This window comes from Camelus dromedarius, chromosome X (genome assembly GCF_036321535.1).
Source record: "Camelus dromedarius isolate mCamDro1 chromosome X, mCamDro1.pat, whole genome shotgun sequence".
Lineage (NCBI taxonomy): Eukaryota > Metazoa > Chordata > Mammalia > Artiodactyla > Camelidae > Camelus > Camelus dromedarius.
The window spans coordinates 102559467-102573025 of record NC_087472.1 but is presented as its reverse complement, the minus strand read 5'-3'; positions in this window follow the sequence as shown (position 1 = coordinate 102573025).

Genomic DNA, 13559 nt, shown 5'->3' with positions numbered 1-13559 from the left:
ACAAAAAGAAGAAAGAGAAAAAAAAAAAAAAAGAGAGAGACAGAGACCTACAAAAGATTGCTTTGGCTGTTTGGGGTCTTTTGTGGTTCCTTATAAATTTTGGAATTATTTGTTCTAGTTCTGTGAGGAATGTCATAAGTATTTTGATGGGGGTTGCATTGGATCTGTGGATTGCTTAGGGTAGTGTGGCCATTTTGATAGTGTTAATTCTTTCAATCCAAGACCACAAGAAATCTTTCCATTTCCTTGCGTCACTTTGGTTTTCAGAGTATAGGTAAACTCCTTGGTTAAGTTTATTTCTAGGTATTTTCTTGTTTTTGACGTAATGGAAATGTCTCTGCCAGTTATAAAATTCTGGTTTTTGAAGTGGGAAAAAAAAAAAGTGAACAAAGGGCCCACAAATGGCAAAATATCCTTCTTTTTTATGGGTGCATTGTATTCCATTACATATATGTATGCTTCATCTTCATTGTCTTTTCAACTATTATTGTGCACTTGGGATGCTTCCGTATCTTAGCAATTATAAATAACGTTGCTGTTAATAGCAGGGTGTACGTGTCTTTTTGAGTTAATTCTTACTTTGTGGTTGGCTTTATTCTTTTGATAACTATGTAAGTTTAAAAAGCCAAAGCTCTAAACATTCTTAGAAAAATTGAACAGTACATATATGTAAATTTAAAGATACATGTGCAATAAAAAAAGAAAGATGTATCAAGCCATGAAAGACATAGAAGAAACTTAAAAGACATATTACCGAATGAAAGAAGCCAGTCTGAAAGGCTACAAACTGTACGATTCCAACCAAATGACATTCTGGAAAAGGCACAGCTACAGAAACAATAAAAAGATCGTGGTTTCCAGGAGTTTGGGGGAGGGAGGGGGGGAGGAATGAATAGATGGAGCACAAGGGATTTTTAGGGCAATGAAATTATTCTGTATGATACTATAGTGGCTACATGTCATTATGCATTTGTTAAAACCCACAGAATGTACAACATCAAGAGTAAACCCTAATGTAAACTATGGACTTTGGTTGATAATAATGTGCCCATGTTGGTTCACCGATTGTACTAAAAATGCCACACTGATGAGGGATGTTGAGGGTATATATGTGTGGGTGGTGAGGGCTATGTGGGAACTCTGTATTTTCTGCTCAATTCTTTTGTGAACCTGAAACTGCTCTAAAAGAATAAAGCCTATTAAAAAAAAAAAAAGTCCACAAACAATAAACACTGGAGAGGGTGTGGAGAAAACGGAACTCTCCTACACTATTGGTGGGAATGTAGTTTGGTGCAGCCATTATGGAAAGCAGTATGGAGATTCCTCAAAAGACTAAAAATAGACTTGCCATATGATCCAGCAATCCCACTCCTGGGCATACATCCACAGGAAACCTTAATTCAAAAAGATACATGCACTTCAATGTTCATAGCAGCACTATTTACAATAAGCAAGACATGGAAACAACTCAAATGTCCACTGACAGATGACTGGATAAAGAAGTTGTGATATATTTATACAACAGAATACTACTCAGCCATAAAAAATAAAATAAAATAATGCCATTTGCAGCAACATGGATGGACCTGGAGATTGTCTTTCTAAGTGAAGTAAGCCAGAAAGAAAAAGAAAAATACCATATGATATCACTTACATGTGGAATCTAAAAAAAAAAAAAAAAAAAAAAAGACAAACTTATTTACAAAACAGAAACAGACTCACAGCCAAAGAAAACAAACTTATGGTTACCAAGGGGGGGAACAGTGGGGGAAGGGATAAACCGAGAGTTTGAGATTTGCAGATACTAACTAATATACACAAAATAGATAAACAACAAGTTCATACTGTATAACACAGGGAACTATATTCAATATCTTGTGGTAACTTATGGTGAAAAAGAGTATGAAAACAAATATATGTATGTTCAGTATGACTGAAGCATTATGCTGTAAACTGGAAATTGATACAACATTGTAAACTGACTATACTTCAATAAAAATTTATTTATACAAAAAAATTCAAAGAAAAGTTAAGAGAGTAAATGGATAAACTTAGAATCTGAGTGTCCTTCCTAAGCAAGACTGTAGTCCCAATAAAAGCTACCATTACATCTTACTTGGGTTACAGCAATAAACTCTTAACTACTCTGTTTGCAGTTCCTCTCAAGTTCTTCTATAATACATTCCCCAAGCAGGGTGATCTTTAGAAAACAAAATCTGTACAGCTGGACGTAGTTGGAACTCCTGTAGTTATTTCCTATTTTTTTTATCCTTACAGTTGTTTATTTGTGCTTTCTCTCTCTCTTTTTTCTTGAATTAACTTTTGGTCTTTCGAATATAGGTATGTATATGCATGACTGGGACATTGTGCTGTACACCAGAGATTGACACACTGTAATTGACTATACTTCAATTAAAAAAAAAACTTTTGGTCTTCGTTGAGTTTTTTAAATTGTATCTTTGTTTTCTATTTCATTTATTTTTATAATTGCTCTCTTCATCCTTTTTTAAAGGTTTTATTGCTATATTTGGACACAACACGTATTTATAAGCTTTTCTTCTTTTCCAGTGTAAACATTTAAGACTATAAATTTCCCTTACAGTACCACTTAACCTGCAAGTTTTGATTTGCAGTATTGTCATTATTATTAAGCTATATTTCCATCATGATTTATTTTCTTATTCATGATTATTTAGACATATGTTCATTAACTTCCAAACATATGGCATTTTTTAAGATAGTTCTTACTGAAGTGTTACATAAGTACCAAAAAGTACATAAATCGTAAGTACACACCTCAATGAATTTCCACAAAATGGATTTATTTGTGTACTCATTCTCAGAACAAGATAAAGAATGTCATTTGTCGCAGATGCCCCCAGTATGTCCACTTCAAGTCATCAGGTAACTATACTTACTTGTATCATCATCAATTAGTTTTGCCCATTTGAGGATTTTATATAAACAGAATCATATAGAATGTTCTCTTTTTTATCTACTGTCTTTCATTCTTCCCCATAGTTGTGAGATCCATCCACTTTGTTGCATAGATATACAACTCTGGATGGACATATGGGCTGTTTTCAGTGTTTGATTCTGATGAACAGAATAGAGCTATTACTAGTAAGTATTTCTGTTGGGTGTATACCTAGGAATGGGATTGTGTGTTATCACTATGCCTAGATTCAGCTGTAGTAGATACTACCAATTTTCCAGTGTGGTTGTACCAAGATACATGACCACCACCAACAGAGAATAAGAGTTTTTGGTACTCCACATCATTGTCAGCACTTAGCATGATCAGTTTTCCTAGTGCTAGGATTTGGGGAGTACAGAGTGGCTTCTCATTGTGTCTTAAATTTGTATTTCCCTGAAGAACTGATGAACTGAGCACTTTCTCATACGCTTACTGGCAACTCAGAAATCCTCTTTTATGAAATATCTGTTCAAGTCTTTTGCCTATTTTTTAAAATTGAGATGTCTGTATGTCCTCACTGATATGAAGGAATTTTAAAAAACTGAATACCAGTCCTTTGTTCAATACATGTATTGAACATTTTTTTTCTCATATTATGTGTCTTGCCTTTTCACTCTCTTAATGTTATGTTTTCATGATCAAAGGTGTTTAGTTTTAGTGAAGTTCAATTCACCTATCTTCTCCATTGTGATTGTGATGTTTGCAACACAACTGACAAAAGATGAGTGTTCAGAATATAAAAAGAACTTTTACAAATCAATAAGGAATAAAAAACAATTTAAATATGGGCAAAAGACATAAACAGGTATTTCATAAGAAAGGAAAAATGAATGGGTAATAATCATATGAAAAGATGTTCAACCTCATTAGTAATCAGACCATGCAAATGGGATACCATTTTATAACTGTCAGATTGGCAAAAATTAATAAGTGTTTGGTTAGGATATGGAGCAAAATAATAATAATAATACACTGGCAATTGGGGGTGAACATTAAAACAAAAACTTTGTAATATAATATGATATTACCTTATAAAGCTGAAGATAATTCTCGTCATCCAGTTTTTCTCCTCCCAGGTATCTGTCCTAAAAAATTTCCGGCACATATGCACACAGAAATTGGATAGCAATATTACAAAAAGGTAGAAATAACAAATGTCCATTGACAATAAAATAGATAAACAAATTATAGCATATATACACACAATGGAACAATAGACAGCTGCAAAAGTTAAATAATACACATCAACTTGGATGAATCACAAAATTATAACGTTAAGTATAAAAATTGATCCTCAGAAGTCTACATGCAAACTACATGAATACATTTGAAACTACATAAATGTCAAAATCATACAAAGTTTAACAATAAATTGTACAGAAATACTTATGTGTAGAAATATTATAATGAAATTATTATCACAAAGGAATGATAAAAAAGTTTAAAATAATGGTTACTTATGCAGCCATCAAAGTGATATTTTGTTAGGAGTTTGAGATTTGCAGATATTAACTACTATATATAAAATAAACAGGTTTATACTGTACAGGCACAAAGAACTATATCCAGTATCTTGTGGTAACCTATAGTGGAAAAGAATACAAAATGAATATATGTATGTATATGTATGACTTGAACTATTATGCTGTATACCAGAAATTGACACAACATTGTAAAGTGACTATGTTTTAATTAAAAAAAAAAGTGGTATTTTGCAAATTTAAAATATCATGGAATTTAAGATCGCCATATATGCTTTTGTATGTATAGCGTATCTCTGGGAGGATTTTTTTTTTAAGTGGTAACAATAGTTATTATAGAAACATGATATGGAAAGGTTCCATTAGCCCCCCTAAACCCACTTTTCATCCTTCTACATCCTGCTCTGTATCCCAGACTCTTTAAAGACTGCCTCAACTGGCTCCCGTGCTCTGTAACTTCCAGGTAAGTTCAACCAATTGGAGGCATCAGGGAGAAGGGTGAGATTTAGGTATTTATTCCTTCAGTACCTTTCCTGTCTATTGGTCAGGATTGTCTATGCATCCCTCTAAGAAAGGCCAGAGCATCTGTTGCCTTGTTTTTTATATTATACTATATCTCAGGGTTCTCCAGAGAAACAGAATCAATAGGGTGTGTGTGTGTGTGTAGAGAGAAAGGAGAAAAAAAAAAAGAGTGACAGAGAGACAGAGAGATTTATTATGAGAAATTGGCTCACATGATTACGGGGCTGAGATGTCCCAGATTTGCAGGGTGACTTGGCAAGCTGGACACCCAGGAGACCTCATGTGCAGCTCCAGTTTGAGTCTGAAGGCCTGAGAACAAGGAGAGTCAGTGACATAAGTTGCAGTCCAAAAGCCAAGTGGCTCAAGACCTAAGAAGAGCCGATGTGTTAGGCCAAGTCCAAGGCCAGAAAAGACTGTTGTTGCAGCTCCACACTCAGACAGGAAGAGTTCCCTCTTGTCCAGCCCTGTTATGCTACTCAGGTCTTCAATAGATTGGATGAGGCCCACCCACTTACAGAGGCCAAATGTCTGATATCCAGTAGCCCAGTCACCCTCTCTTATAGCTATAGCTGCTCTCTGGGTCTCCTCCCTCCTGCCCATTCAAATCTAGAATGTTACTTTACTGTACCCTGTTTTTAACCCATGCTATTGTAAATCGGCCCTTAAGTAACCATTCCTCAGTTGTCCTATTTGAGTATACCATCTGTTTCCTGCTGGGCCCCTGACTGATTCTTGTATTTTTAAATATTAGTAGCTGTGATTAAAATTCCTAACATATAGTAGATTCTGCCAACTTATTGGTCAAGAGCCTTTTCAAACACATTGTAATCATAGGCCAGCTGAGTGATTCAGGAGGCTTCTGATACTCAGTCTCCCTCTCTCCCTGGCCTTCCGGTCTGAAATTTCAAGTGAAACCAAAGGCCAGAGGAAACCTCAAATGCTAACACCTCCACAGCACTTACTGTCCATGGTATCTGACCTAGGATCTTTGAACTATGGTCTGGCCTCATCATCTCTTCCAGTATACAGCTGGCCACTGACCGGCAGTCCAACACGACATTTAAAATTCAAAATGTGAAATGCAGAATAATGAAGCCATCTGGGCCATATTATGTTGTCCAACAATTATAAGTAATGTGAGCTATAAATACAACAAGCAAAAGGAAGCAAACAAAAGGCCATTAATCAATATAATTTGCATGAGATACGATGACTCAAGTGTATTTACACAAACAGAAAATCCTTTTTCAGGAGACTCTTTACAAATGCTGGTCTAAAGCAGGTCTAGTTTGAAAAATACAACCTGCTAAGGCCATCCAGTCATATAACTTCTCTGAAGTAATAAAAATCTGCATGGGAATTTCACACAGAGAACCTTGATGTTGACATTTCATAACTCACAGAGTTATATATGAAAGGCAACCGGACCAGTCTTGGTTCAGAATCCAGGATAACTTAACAAAAGTTACATCATAAGGACAGCTTAGTGGCGAGGACTCCAAGAAACTAGTAACATTTGTCATCAGCCACACTCATAAAACCTGTAGGTGCTTGAGTGAGAAAACAACCAACCACAATAGCTTGGCTCTACATCTGTACAGCCAACAGTCTCCTCATCTCTCAGACTATCCCACAGTCACCTCAAACTCAATATATCTAAAATTGAATGAATGCTCCTCCCTTCCCAATCTAGACCTTCTCTTATACCCTAGGCTTTTAACACGAGCAACTGAACAGATAATGATGCAATCTGCGGAGAGAGAAAACACATTTAAACCACGTGGTTGATTTCTCAAAAGAAGAGGGAGTGTGGCTGAATGGATTTTTGGTCCTCAGTTCTTCCCTCCTTCCCTTCCTTCACCAGGGTTTACCGTGGGTAGGGAATAAATCTCAACGCACTGATTTAGCCAATGGACTTAGAGCAGAGGCTTTAGTTGTGCTCACAGGGTTTGGCTTGGCCTCTTTTGCACTTCTGCCATTGTCCATGCGAACAGGTGATATATGGGGCAGACCAGAAACCAACCTGCAGCCAGAAGGTAATGAATGCAGACTGAGGAATACTACACAGCAGCCCAAAGCAATGAACTAGATATGCATATGGCAGGCAGTCGGGACAGATTTTAAATTAAATCATGAAGTGAAGGATAGCAGTAAAAAATAGAATAAGAATTGTAGCACAATGCCAATTACATAAATTAGACATAAACACGTGCACAAAACAACACTGTCAATATTTCAGGGATTTAGATCTTTTCAAGAACTTGGACAGGAGAGGCAATACCAAAAAAAAAAAGAAATTAGGGGCCCTGGACTGACTATAGAGGATAGAGGAATGGAGATTCCTGATGAACTAAGCTCTCTGTCATAGACTTTTTAAAAATTAAATAACAAAAGTTAAATGCTTTACTGACTTAGTCTGGATGACTCTTTAAAAATAAAGAAATTAGAACAAGAAACAAAAATTCACCTATATTCCCCACCACCCAAAGATGACCACTGATAATATTACCAATGTTTTCTTAAGGAATTGCTTTTTAAAAGTGATTGCATACAGCTATTTTACATATTAACAATTCACACTTTTCCCATGTTTCATGGAGCTATTACACATAAGCAATTCATAATTTGACCACTTTTTATTTGACTACTATGATAAAATAGGATTTCTTGAGGTTAAATAAGGCATGGCAAAGGGGCTTTAAAAGTTTTCAGCAGCCAGGTTTGCTCTGTTGCATAGTAAGGTCACTTATAGGTATGTCTCTTAGTGGAAAAAAGATTATTTTATGAAAAAAGAGACATTTTCAGTGACATGATGAGTATATGCCAGCATATTCACCTACTTTGCTATTTTCTTTGCACAGCAAATGAGTTATAGCTTAAGAAAACCTCAGGTGTGGACGATAAATAAATTATCGTGATTGGGTTGCCAATTTGCAGGCGCTCCACGTTTTCTCACAGCTGTGGAGTCCCACCCAAGGCCATTTTGCCTTCACAAAAAACATTTTCTAGGGCTTAAATTCTCTGTGGTTTAACCCCTGAAGTGCTGTTGTGGTTGCCTTCCTGAGTTTCTACCAATGGCATGAGAGTGAAGCTGCAATCAAGGAATCAAAGAAAACAAGGCAAGACAAAATAAACATACCTCAAGAGTTTACCTGACTTGTACTGTACTTCCATTTGGTATTCTAGGTTACATATTATTTTTCCTTTGATGCTCTTCCTGAATTCTTTCTGCCTGCGACTAAAATCACATTTAAGCTGGGCTTTTCTGTAAGACCAGAAAGATATCAAGAGCAAATGAGTGCCATTCCAAAACTAGCCAATTCATATCATATGGCTCCCAATTAAACCCTGGGAAAATGGATGTAGAAGAATCTACCACACTCTGAGAGGTACTTTTCTAGGGCAGCCATCTTGGCAAGGACCCTTACCCTTGTCTGGGCCAGCAGTATTGTGTGTGAGAATTCAACCCCACTTCTCTTAAATGGAAAAGTCACTTCTCCATGAAAGGGCTTTGGCTCTTTGGTGAATCCCAGCTTTGCACGATATAAACTGGAAGTTTAGGTTAGTCTTACTCTCAATTTCCTCTAATTAAGAAAGACAGAAGTAATATTATACATACACTTTTACTGAAGATAATTCTGAGTACCACGCTTCCTATTTCTGTGTGGCCAGCCACAGAGTCGCATACCACAGAGAACCATCACTGAGCACTTGAACTGTAGCTCGTCTGCACTGAGATATGCTGTCCAGATCAACAGACCCAGACCACATGCTAAATTTAAAATAAATGCCCAATAAGCATTAAATCTCACTTCTAAATTAAGAAAGATATCCTTTACATAGCCCCTTGAAGGATTCTTTAGTCCACAATCATAGTTTTCCTTTCTTAACTGCCATTTTTAAACAACTTTGATTGGGTCATTAGCATTAGGGGCTCCCCTCCCACGACAGCCATCCTAGGTTGCCTTCACTCTGTTTTAGATTTTAAAAGAATTATACTAATATGCAATTATTCATTATAAGCCAGAAATAGCCAAGACTTAGGAGGGCCATGGAAAGGGATTCTAGTGCAATTTATGAATTTAATGAATTCCCAACTGCATAGCATGACTGCATTTCAACCGTTCGTCGTTCAATAGCTGAAAGTGCCATTATTGTTAGTATAAAATCCCTTCATAAAACGTCAAAATTTCACAAATCTACCCAACTCTATCCCAGGTTGGAGGAAATCATTCTTGTGCGTGTTCACAGGTGTGTATAGCTTCTCTTAGTAAAGTAGAAAGCCTTGCATACATGTCATCACCTCCTAAGTAAGAAGCCATAACATTATTCTAACCCTCCATTAAAGAACTCTTGAAAGACTCATGTTACTGGTGTGTGAATCTCTTCCTATGTGCCCTAACATAAGACTAAATTATAGGGCTTGAAATCTACTGTCTAGCACACTACTGGCAAAGCTGACTCAAAAACTGTTTGATGAATTGAATTATCCACGTGTCTCAACCTTTCTTTCTTAAGAAGTTCCATTTTCTTCAGTTCCAGTGATTAGAAGGGCCAAATTTGCTGATCAATAGTAGTTTCCACCTGAATCTTTGACAGGTGGTCTGGCTATTTTCTAAACTCTACCCAAATCAAGGGCAAAATGTAGAAGTACAACACTGGCAATTAGTAGATTTTGCTGTGTTTATTTCCCTTTGAATGCAGAAATTACTCATTACTTGCAAATGTTCTTAAACGGAATCTGAAAGAAACTGCCATGTAAATTTCCCCTACAGTGGTCCTGGGTAGAGAGTGGCAAATACTAGAAAAGCAAAACCAATTAACCTGTGTCTTTCCTCTCTTTAAGAACACTATTCAGTATATGGAGAGTTTTAAGGAAGAGAGAAGCAAGCACCTTCGCAAAAAACAGAGGCAGGGGTAGGGTGTGGGTATCTGGGGAGACACCAGAAGAAACCAACCAGATGATAGATCGCCAAACTCAATGGAAGGCTTCACACATGGCTATACTATACTGGTTTAACCCCAAACACAAAAATATGCATAACCAAATGCAAGATGCTGTATGATTTTAATATGCATACTTGTACTCTCTGGATTATACCCTGGGATTCCGCCATGAACAAGTGGTGAATGCACATGTCCCCTTTATATTGACTCTAGAGCTGTGCTGTCCAATACCATAGTAACACCCATATGCAGGTAATGAGCACTTGAAATGTGGCTGGTCTGAATTAAGATGTGTTTGTAAGTGTAAAACCCACACCAAACTTCAAAGACTTAATATAACAAAAAGGATGTAAAATATCTCATTAACAATTTTGTATTGATAGCATCTTGAAATTATAATATTTTACATATATATTAAAGTGAAACATATTACTAAAATTAATTTACATTTTACTACGGCTACTAGAAATTTTCAAATACTACATGTGGCTTACATTTTATTTTCTGGACAGCACTGGTTAATATTTGTTTTTTGTATTTAGGTGCTCTTATGTTGGGTGCATATAGATTTACAATTGTTACATCCTCTTGCTGAATTGATCCTTTTATCATTATGTAATGTCCTTCTTTGTCTCCTATTAGTCTTTGTTTTAAGCCTATTTTGTCTGATATAAGTATTGCTACCCCAGCTTTCTTTTCATTTCCATTTGCATGGAATACCTTTTCCCATCCCCTCACTTTCAGACTGTGCGTGTGTTTAGATCTGAAGTGAGTCTCCTGTGGGCAGCATATACATGGATTTTGTTTTTGTACCCAGTCACTCTATGTCTTTCGATTGGAGCACTTAGTCCAGTTACATTTAAAGTAATTACTGATAGCTATGTATTAATTGCCATTTTGTTTGTTTTCTGGTTGTTTTGTAGTTCTTCTTTGTTCCTTTCTTCTTGTTTTGTGCTCTTTCCTTGTGATTTGATGACTATCTTTAGTTTAATGTTTGGATTTCTTTCTGGTTTGTGTGTGTGTGTATTATAGATTTTTGGTTTGTGGTTACCATAAGATTCATATATAACAACCTACATATATGTGATTATTTTAAGTTGACAATCTCTTAAGTTCTAACACATTCTAACAACTCTGTATTTTTGCCTTTACCAATGAGATTTTTCCTTTCATAATTTTCACATTTCTAGTGTGATCTTTTCTCTTCTGCTTAGAGAAGTCCCTTTAACATTTCTTGTAAAGCTGGTTTAGTGGTGCTGAACTCTTTTAGCTTTTGCTTGTTTGTAAAACTCTGTCTCCTTCAAATCTGAGTGATAGCCTTAACTGGTTGAGTATTCTCGGTTGTAGGTTTTCTTTCATCACTTTGAATACATCATGACAATCCCTTCTGGTTTGCAAAGTTTCTGCTGAAAAGTCAGCTGACAGTCTTTTTGGAGTTTCCTTGCACATAACTAGTTGCTTTTTCCTTGCTGCTCTTAAGACTCTCCATCTTTAACTTTTGCCATTTTTATTATAACGTGTCTTGGTGTGGCTCTCCTTAGGTTCATCTTGTTTGGGGCTCTCTATGCTCCCTGAACCTGGATGTCTGTTTCCTTTCCCAGGTTAGGGAAGTTTTTAGTCTCACCAGTATTTATAATACAAAGATGCATCTACTTAACTACTACTCATCCATCAGGATTCAGTTCAAGCACCGTATTAGGCCTGTCCCTAGCTAGACCACATCTTACCGGTTTTCCATATTCTCTGCTGTATCAATTCAAGGTTGGGCCCACAGCGTGTGCACACTATCTGTGACAAGCTGAACTAAGAACTGATCTTCCCCTTGTACATTTTTTCTCATAATTACTAAATAAAGAATATAATCACATCTGAAATATGAATGCTGCTTAAATATCACAGCTAAACAATCATTTTCGCATGATATGTATCTGGAAGAACCCAGAACCATCTGATAAGGTCTGCAAGGAAGGGAATAAGGTAGCTGAGGACAGAGGTTGAAGAGAGATTTTTCTGTAAACTTTCAGTCTGTAACCTCATGCCAAGAATTCTTTTAAAATCTTTTCAAAAGAGTATCTTCACTATCTACAAAAAAGATTTTTAAAACTTAGCTTCTATCGAAGACTTGTAAATAATTTTTCTTGCATTGCACCTTTTAGATCAGCAACCAACAAACTCTTTCTGTAAGGTGCCAGATAGTAAATATTGTAGGCTTTGTGGGTCCCTGTGGCAACTACTCAACTCTGCTGTTAGAGCATGAAAACATTCATAGACAGTATGTAAAGGAACATGTGAGGCTGTGTCAGTAAAAGTTTAACTTTTAAAATAGGCAGAATTTAGCCTGTGATCAGTTTGCCACTCTCCCTACCACCACCCTGCTTTAGATAGTGCCTCTTTTGAACAACAATGTGTAACCATATTCTTTACTTTTTCATTCTTAAACAGATCAAAACAAATCTCCTTTCAACTCAAGTTAAGAATTATGTTAGGAATGTTGGAACAAAGCAAAGATGATCAAGAACAGAAGAAAAACATCTAGTTTATGATATAAACCACAGATTCATGATACTTACTCAGAAAAGCAAAGGTGTCTCAAAAGCCACTCTCATCCTTTCAGAACTCTTCTGGGTAAAATCAATGATGGCAACAAAGAAGTCACATTCTGGGTTGAAAATTACTTCTGAGTCTTCATACTTCTCAAGTTGGACACTAAAATAATATATACTTGTGCAAATAAATTCAGAAATTGCTACTCCAGAAATGTAGATAATCTAAATTAACTAGATGTTGACTGCTGACCACTAAATTCTCTACAGAAGTGACCATTATAACAAGTAGTCTCATCACCCTGGCCTGTGGCACATGATGAGGTTACTCCAATTCAGAGGATCCCCTTGAGAGGAAGATTCAGTGGGGAAAAGTTTAGTTTACTGGGACACTGGTCCCAAGCCCTAGGTTCTAGACTTTTATCTTACTCTCCAGAATACTCTCAGCATATTAACTGAAAGCACAGTCTCCCCTAGAGGAAAAAAAATCAAAGCAGTATTCTATTTTCAAAACAATTTCTTGTTCAAGAAAAAGACGGCAAGTTTAAAACTTACCATGAAGGCTTAAAAATGAACTATATAACCTAACAGTGCCAACTGGATTCCCCAGTTTTCCACTGGTATTCTTCTCAGAGGAAGCAGGTAATGCCAAAAAGCTTCAGGGATGGAAAGTGGAGACCCAAAGGATTTGCCACTAACTTTCAGAGATATTCATGGACGTGAACCTTGAAGACCAAAAGTTGCATGGCAAAAAGCAGCTCAACAAGTTCAATTTGCATTTCCATCAGAGTCTGGTATGTCCCACATGCAAAGCCTATGTTGAGATAGGGTAGGATGTCCACTAGACCAATGAAAAACCTTGATGTTTAGCAAAACCCAAAGAAAAATGGAAATCCAGTTGCTTTGTTCAAGGGCAGTGTGAGTCACAATAGAATTAGGTGCTTCTCAACATGGCTCACCTATTGATTATATTTTTAATAGTTTGTTCCTTTTTTTTTTTTAAGAAACCAACTTTACTTTTTATTTTTTTAAGGATGTAATGAGGATTGAACCCAGCATCTTGTGCATGCTAACCTCACACTCTACCAC